At 43.7% G+C, this 8,648-nt stretch overlaps 1 long non-coding RNA gene across 1 annotated transcript; it reads right to left on the reverse strand.

The window, feature by feature from the left end:
- Nucleotides 1-580: 580 nt before the first annotated feature.
- On the reverse strand, nt 581-867 carry LOC130100810 (uncharacterized). The gene is made up of 2 exons (XR_008808927.1): nt 663-867; nt 581-620 (listed from the first exon to the last, which is right to left on the reverse strand). It is a non-coding gene; the product is annotated as an uncharacterized LOC130100810 (long non-coding RNA).
- Nucleotides 868-8,648: the final 7,781 nt, after the last annotated feature.

Genomic DNA, 8,648 nt, shown 5'->3' on the forward strand with positions numbered 1-8,648 from the left:
GCTAAGCTTGCTTGCTAGCACCTTCCTTCATTAATTAGGGTAACCTTAGAGAACCGAAATCATAACCTAACAGCATAACACTGTCTAACTAGTATAACTTCACATTAAGGTTAAAAGCAACATTTACTTTAGAGCACACAAGTGAGCTTGTTGAGGGGTTTAACGTAGCTCAATATTATGCAGCGCCTCCTGCTGTTCGAAAGATCGTATTACACCCGCACACAGAGTACCCTACAGCGCACGCTTATCCAAATGCAAAACAATAGGATGCAATATTACGGTCTCCAAATAAATGATCCAATAAATATTTGCGTTCCCTGTTTAATGCATGTGCCAAAAAAAAAAAACTCATTGCGATGGAAGGGATACAATTACAGATTGAACTATCTTCTGAAAAATAGTATGTGATATTATATTGCTACAATGTTTTTTTTATATTTTTTTATTCAAATTCCAATTTTTCTTTCAGTTCAACCTATAATGGTCTAATTAACATTACCATGCTAACATTACAAAATCTGTTTTTTGATATTTTGAATGCGAAGCAAAACAAATCAGAATAGACAAAACACCAATAATAAACAATTCTGTACTTTATTTAATGATCACCTAAACATCATCTTGCTGTAAAGAAAAAAGGAAGAAAAAACTGTGTTCGTGACTTTACTTTTCGTCTTCAATTGCATTAAAAAAAACTAATTTATAAGTCGCTTTGCATAATCATAAAATGATATGTTGCTGGGTTCGGCAGGGGCGACTCCATCGATGTATGGTGTACCCTGGAATAGCCTACAACAGTATAGGCCCAATAGCACATGTCTTATGATGTTTCAAAAAGAAAGAAAAAAGATGTTTGCAAATGTTACCTTCATGCTGAAGTGTCCCTTGAGGTGTTTTTGAACTTTGGACAACTTTGTGGGTTTGAAATATATGGGGGCACAAAATGGGCAGTGAAAATAACTGCAGCATTTATGACATCTCTACAAAAAGTCCAAAGTTAAAGGCTAACGTTAGCTATCAAAATATTTTCGGGGGGAAGAGGGCGAAAAAACATACATTAACGGCTCAAATCTTGTTACAAACTATCTTTACAAATATTAAATGGACTATTTTGTCTCGAAAAACGAGGGGTCTGAGAATGCGGGACTCTGGGTGGAGGGGGACTGTAGATGCAGGCTCCGAGTCTGCAGCTTCATACTACTCTCCAAAGACGACACTTGTCAGGATTTGACTTCGGTTTTGAGAAGGAAAAAAAACCGGACACCCCCCTCCAACCTCTCTGGAAAACGCGTATCTGTGTTACAAATGCCCCAGGCACAACGTTTAACCATATTTTTGATAAACTACGACGGTAATAGCCTGCCGAGACCAAAAATATGAGACGCCTGTGTTAAAGCTCCAGTCGGCAAGTCTGGCAGATTGAGTGGATTTTTGAAAATTTTGAATGTTTACAACTCTCATGCCCCTCCCCCACTATCAACGGATACCCTCCCACCCAGTTCATGCTCCTCAGTGCGTGTGCACCAGATTTTCAGTGAACGCCAGGGCTCTCAAGTGTCACTCATTTCGGTCTTTTGTCACGCTCTCCCGCCACACATTGTATTTCTCACGCTGAAAAACTATTTGAAATATATTTAATATGCCGCAGCGCCCAAAACTCTGGCCGCGCCGCTCTCACTGTGGAACCGGCATGAATCAAGCGCGTTTCCTCTGGTGTTGTTCGTCGAGCTACACAATAGCCAATCAGAAAATAGCACTATTGTATCTGGGTAAGATTTAACGCAACAACCAATGACAAAAATGTATCCAACCCCCCGTCGGCTGGGTGTCACTCTTACCTGTCTTCAAAACTTGAGAGCCCTGGAACGCGCCCGTCTCATCAGCATCCATCAACACCATGGAGTATTGGAGGTATGCTGTCCTGGCTAATGTACCGATAGATTGCAATTGCTAACGTCATTTATACTCTAAATGAGCGTACTTGATTTTCCGCCATCACTCTTCGTTACTGCGCGAACTTCCGCGAACTTCAGGCGTGTGCATGTGATTGTAACGTGCGCCAGGGGTGGCGTGTGCCCGATCTGTGATTGACAGTCAGATCTCACACCCCCCTGCGCTGATTGGACATGATGAACCGGGAGCTGTGGATTTTTGCAAAACAAATAACACGCTCCAGGTGGAGTTAGAAGCTCGGGGTTTTTTTCTAAAACCACTTTATTTATGTTGTTCTGTCAGATTATAGTCTCGATTTCACTGAATATGATCAAAAAAATGTTGCCGACGGCAGCTTTAAAGTCAATGGAGCGCTGTGAAAAAGTGTCGGACCTCTGTGGGAGCTCGTTCTTGGCTGCGCTGTGATTGGTCAACCTACATTCTAGGGTGTGGCTTAGCCAAAGGCGAATTATGCCACCAGTGTGATCCTGAAATGACCATAAACGCATATGGATAGATAACAACAACAACAAAAAAATGCACATATGATGGTTTCATGCATGCATGTTTAAGGTTTACAAAAGAAAGAGAGATCCATTTCAATAATCTTCAAAATCAAATAGTTTCAGTAAAGTCCAATGCGACAAGTCCACTTTTTTTTGGTATAAAGCTGCTAAGTAAAGATAAGGTTTTTTATATTACATACTGTATCAATTTTAATGCTCTAAATCGGCAAAATATCTCTGTGAAGTTCTAAAGCTGTAATTTGTAATAACTTAATCCTGCATGCTTTCAGTTCCTGACACTCTTTCATTCCTTCATGACAGAACATAACGTTAATGTGGAATGAGAGCCGTGTCCATTTTGATATTAAATAACACAAAGGCAGTGAATTTATTCTGTACCTTAAATACAGTTTTCCATTGGACAGATTGTGTGTGATTGGGCATGATAAATATAATCTGAACCTGCAAACATCGAAAGACACTAATGCATGCAGATTTAAGGTATCATCACCATGGCAACCAGGCTGTTTATCAGCATGTGACATTTCTTGCCGGTGCAGAAAAAGACAGCAAGCAAACACACAAACCTGTAGGCCCATATATGAATCCTGATTCAGTCTCCAATTTAAACCTATTGTTGTAACCTGGCCCTTTAAGTCCCTTAACTGCCTGCTGTGCTCTTGTAGCTTATTGGTTGTTCAGCTACGCACTCCTTAGCATAGAGCAGGAAGTGAAGTTAGTGGTTGTTCTTAGAGGTTGCTCGCATGCTCATCGCACGTCGGAGAAACTGCCGTCCAGTGCCGGAGCAAGAGCGCCTATCAGCTGCAGCAACCGATATAAGTTTGTGTTCATGAATGTTGGTGAGTGCGCTGTGAACTGTAACTTACATCTGTGTCCTAAGATCTTCAGTAAAACTTGTGAAAGCATCTCCTTGTCGTGGCTCATTCCACCCGCGTTTCCATGTGCAGTATTGTCAACAACACGACAACTGGTGTCAGAAGCGGGACTGTGTTTGAAACAACGTGAATTAACCCAGAAGAATATCGGATATCGATTAAAAAAAGTGGATGCTGCAGTGGCATGCTAATGTGTTAGCGCTTCACTTGAGGCCGGAGGCGCGAGTTGGCTGACGTCATCGCGCCCGATGAGAACCGTGTTGACTCAACTACACTGAATTGCCAGAGACATTAAGAAAATCAAATGCTCCTGGAGGTCGTCTGTAAGGATGATTGACTGAAATAAAAAGTACGACAAAACTATATGGATAAAAAGCCCTTCACCATTCTTCAATACCAGGCAGTTCACTGGTAGCCGGAGGCGCGAGTTTGCTGTCGTCCTCGCGCTCGCACCCGATGAGAACCGTGTTGACTCAACTACACTGTGAACTGCCAGAGACATCAAGGAAACCAAATGCTCCTGGAAGATTTTTGTGAGAATAATTGACTGTAAAAAGAAAAAGAAAAGAAAAAAAGCTATCTAAAAAGAAAAGAAAAAAAAGCTATCAAAAAAAAAAAGCTATCAAAAAAAAAAAAAGCTATCAAAAAAAAAAAAAAAAGCTATCAAAAAAAAAAAAAGCTATAAAAAAAAAAAAAAGCTATAAAAAAAAAGAGAAATATTACAACATGTCCCAGGAAGATTTATACCAAGGAGCAGCAGCAGCCCCTGATCCCGACCAACCTCCAGAATGGTTGAAGGCAATGCTTGAAAATCAGAGCAAGAATAATGAGCAACTGCGAACAATGATGACTCCAATATTGCACCATATTGCAAGTAGTACCCAAGCCCAGCACACATCCATGTCCACTGCAGCTAGGTGGGACACCCGTGAGAGCTTGCAGCCCACTGTCAGAGATAAGCGAATGCCTTACAGTGATTCACAGTTTCCCTTGGATAATCCAGAGAGGTCACGCAACATTACAAGCGGACCGTTTGCTGCTGAGCTGGACGTCATACAACAGAGAGCACGTACTTCAGGCCCCACCAGAGCTACCCCATCCATAGAGACAGGTGTTAGGCAACGAAATAGTGAGCATGGCTCTCAGCTACTGCCACCTACCTACGCTTTTGAACAAAGACACAACATTCCTCATCATCAAGGCCAACCCGTTTCTCATGAGGGTCCCAGAGCAAAGCTTGCTATTTTTTTTTTTTTTTTTTTATAAATTTGTTTATTGATTTTTCCAGTGACATAACAAAATCAAGAGGTAACAATTCGGGAGTCAAAACAGTGTCAAATACAACTAACAAGAAATTAAAATAAAATAAAGAAATAAAATACAAAAAACAACCCCCAAAAACAAATAAACAGAACAAAAAAAAAACACACAAAAAAAACAGTCACCCACTGCAAAATAAAAGCCCAATATGTTCACTTACAGCAGTGGTTCTCAACCTCTCCTGCAGGGACCCCCTGACAGGCCATGTTTTTGTTTTAACTCTGAAATGGCACACCTGATTCAAGTAATTAAAGGCTTAATGAGTAATTAGAGTAGGAATAGTTCAATTAATCAATTAGTCAACTACTCATTAAGCCTTTAATGACTTGAATCAGGTGTGCCATTTCAGGGTTAAAACAGAAACATGGCCTGTCAGGGGGTCCCTGCAGGAGAGGTTGAGAAACACTGACTTACAGAGAGATAAATAAAAAACATCCCAGCATGCTACAAATTCCCACAAGAAAAAAAACTCACAATTAGAAGACAATCAGGGTGGCTACTCTGGAATAGCTGTAAAAGTCAATCCCTCAACATGTGCAAAAAATGGACCCCAGGTTTTATTAAACTTTGCAAGAGAACCATGTATCGAGCACCTAACTTTCTCCAACTTCACGAACTGAAGGATGTCCCTGATCCAAGACGAGTGAGAAGGCGGCGCAGGAGACTTCAACCTCAATAAAATCAAACGTCTAGCCAATAAGGAGATAAAGGCTACAAAGTCAGCTTTATATTTAGGAAGCTGCAAAGTAGGAGGCAAAACCCCAAACAAAGCGGTACATGCTGTTGGGTCAAATGGAACAAAGCTTGCTATTTTTAATGGTACTGGGGACTGGGAATCGTTTCTAGTACCATTTGAACGGCAGGCCAGAAAGTTTGGATGGAGTGGAGCCCACAGGGTGGACTATTTACATGAATGCCTGAGGGGGGCAGCAATTAAGTACGTCTGTTCACTTCCTGAGCATATTCGAGAGGACTACACTCTTCTGAAAGAGCAGCTAACTCAACGTTTTGGTCAACGAGACCCCCCAACCACAATTAGGAGGAAGCTTGGAGAACTCCACCAGTTCAAAGAGTCGGCAGCAGAGTTCGGTGAAGAGGTACAACGCTTAGTCACCTTAGCCTACCCTGGTGTGGACCTCGATCTGCAAGACCAACTTGCCACAGATTTCTTCCTCAAAGGGCTTCGTAACCAAAAGGTGGCTTATGAAGTAATGAACAGAGATCCCCATTCATTAGTGGAGGCTCAAAGATTTGTAGAGGCCCACGAGCACAATTATCGAGCCACTGTGGGGCGTGATGTTGATTCAAAGAGCAGAGCCAGGCGGATTTCATGGGCAGATGATGATGACGTGTCCATTGAAACTCCAGCAGCCTCACGCAGGGTGCATAGTCCAAGCTACGTCACTGCAGACCAGCTAACCCTTCTCTCGCAGAAAACTGCAGCCCTAACAGAGACAGTGGAGAGGATTAGTAAGAACTATGTGACTGCTGACCAGTTTCACCTCCTGATGAAAAAGATGGAGCAGCTGCAATCAAAACTAGACAACCCTGTGGCTAAGGAGCCAAGAAAGCTGGAGGAAGCAAATCAGGAAAGTAGGCGAGGGCGGTCTCCAACACAACGTGGTGCAGCACAAACCAGATCCTACTCCCCAAGTCCCAGCCGTGTTGGAACAGGTGTGTGTTATCACTGTGGGGAAGAAGGACATTTTCGCAGAGAGTGCATGAGGCTGTCAACCCTGCCACCCAACTCTGGTCAAAGTAGTAAGGATCAAAACCGCAGTACTGCTCCAAGAGATTCGGTAAGCTGGAGAAGTCAGTCCCCCACACCCCAGGTGGGACGCGCTACAAGTAGAGGCCCAAGCTTGCTCATTGATGCAACTGTGAACAGCATTCCAGTGAAAGCCGTTGTAGACACAGGAGCTGAAGCAACAGTTATCTCAGAAACCTTATATCAGCAGTTTCCCTCAAATAAGCAGATGGCTTTAACACAGACATGCCTCCATAATGCAGAATCAGGGAAAGACATGAGCGCCAAAGGTGGACTAAAAGTTAAATTCCAAATTGGTACCTGGAGTGCAGAATGGGACGTTTTTGTGGCTCCGATACGTGACTCTGTTCTTCTGGGCCTCGATCTTCTGCAAGCTGCAAATGTAACAATCCACACGAATGGCAGAGTATTAGTCGAGGAGGAGCTGGTTCCGGCTAGGATCGTTGGCGGTGATGGAACAGACTATCACGTTGCACGAGTGGTCCTGGAGACAGACACAATGTTACCTCCAGAAAGTGAATGTCTTGTCTGGGGAGAAGTTGACAATCCAAAACCTGGTGTTTGTGCTGTTTTGGAACCCTACCCGATCACAGAAACTGTGGCTTCTGGAAGTGTTGTCACAACCATGGAGCAACGGGTGATTGTCAGGCTCTGCAATCTTTCCAGCCACAAGACTACCTTACTGAAAGGAGCCTGCCTTGGTCTCTTAGTTGAAACTTATTCAGATGAGAGCTTATCAAATTATACGCAGCAAGAAGAGGACTGTAGTCTTCAAGAGCAGAGTGATGACACCGTTCATTCAGAACTGAGAAGACTGACAACTGCCACTGACTTGCCCGAGCACCTCCAAGCCCTATATGCTGCTTCAAGCGGGACATTAAGTGAGGAACAGCAACAACGACTTGTTAAGCTCCTGCATTCATACAGGTTTCTCTTTGCCATTTCAGATGATGATCTTGGATTCTTAACAGCTGTCACACACAAGATAAACACTGGAGCGGCTAGGCCAGTACGCCAGCCTGTAAGACGGACTCCCCTTGGGTTTCAAGGGGAAGAGGAGAGGCACCTCAAAGCTATGCTGAAAGCAGGAGTCGTTAGACCTTCCTCCTCAGTGTGGGCATCACCTGTGGTGCTAGTCCGTAAAAAGGATGGTGGTGTCCGTTGGTGTGTCGATTATCGGCGCCTAAACAGCCTGACAATTAAGGATGCTTATCCTCTCCCGAAGATTGAGGAATGTCTTGATGTTCTTGGTGGCGCTTGTGTTTTCTCTACCCTAGACCTCCAATCTGGGTACTGGCAAATTGTAGTAGATGAAATGGACAGAGCAAAGACGGCCTTCATCACTCGCTATGGCCTTTATGAATACAATCGTATGCCCTTCGGACTGTGCAATGCTCCAAGCACTTTCCAAAGGGCAATGGAGCTTGTTCTTCGAGGACTTCAGTGGGAAACCCTTCTAATTTACTTGGATGACATCATAATCCTGGGTAAAGAGGTAGACGAGAGCCTTGATCATCTTGAAGTGGTATTCCAACGCCTTGACAGTTACGGGTTGAAGCTGAAGCCATCAAAGTGTCATCTACTCAAAGATGAAGTCCTTTTTCTGGGCCATGTGGTCAGTGGTGAGGGTATACGCCCCAATCCAGCTTTGATTAAGGATGTGGAAGCTTGGAAAACCCCCACAAGTGTGCATGAGCTGAAGGCCTTCCTTGGACTGTGAAACTACTACAGGAAGTTTGTTCAGGCATTCTCTGAGTTGGCCAGCCCTCTAAATGAACTCCTTCGAAAAGAAGTAAAATTCCTGTGGACTGAGGAGCACCAAAATGCCTTCACACAGCTCAAGGAAAAGTTAACTTCTGTACCAATACTTGGGTATCCTTCGGCGGAAGGGAAATATATCCTGGACACAGATGCATCAAATCACAGCATTGGAGCAGTGTTATCACAACTCCAGTGGGGAGAGGAGAGAGTTATCACCCACGCCAGTAACCACCTTACCCCAGCCCAGAGGAGATACTGTGTAACGAGACGAGAGTTGCTGGCTATTGTCTGCTACACCCGCCAATTTCGACACTACCTGCTTGGCAAGAAGTTCCTTCTGCGCACTGATCACAACAGCCTGACCTGGTTGTTCCGTTTCAAACACCCTGAAGGACAGCTTGCACGATGGCTGGAAGAGCTGAGCCAGTATGATTTTGTCATTGAGCACAGGGCTGGAAAACACCA

The sequence above is a fragment of the Rhinichthys klamathensis genome, unplaced genomic scaffold (assembly GCF_029890125.1).
Source record: "Rhinichthys klamathensis goyatoka isolate OS25496 unplaced genomic scaffold, OSU_Roscu_1.1 h1tg000248l_1, whole genome shotgun sequence".
Lineage (NCBI taxonomy): Eukaryota > Metazoa > Chordata > Actinopteri > Cypriniformes > Leuciscidae > Rhinichthys > Rhinichthys klamathensis.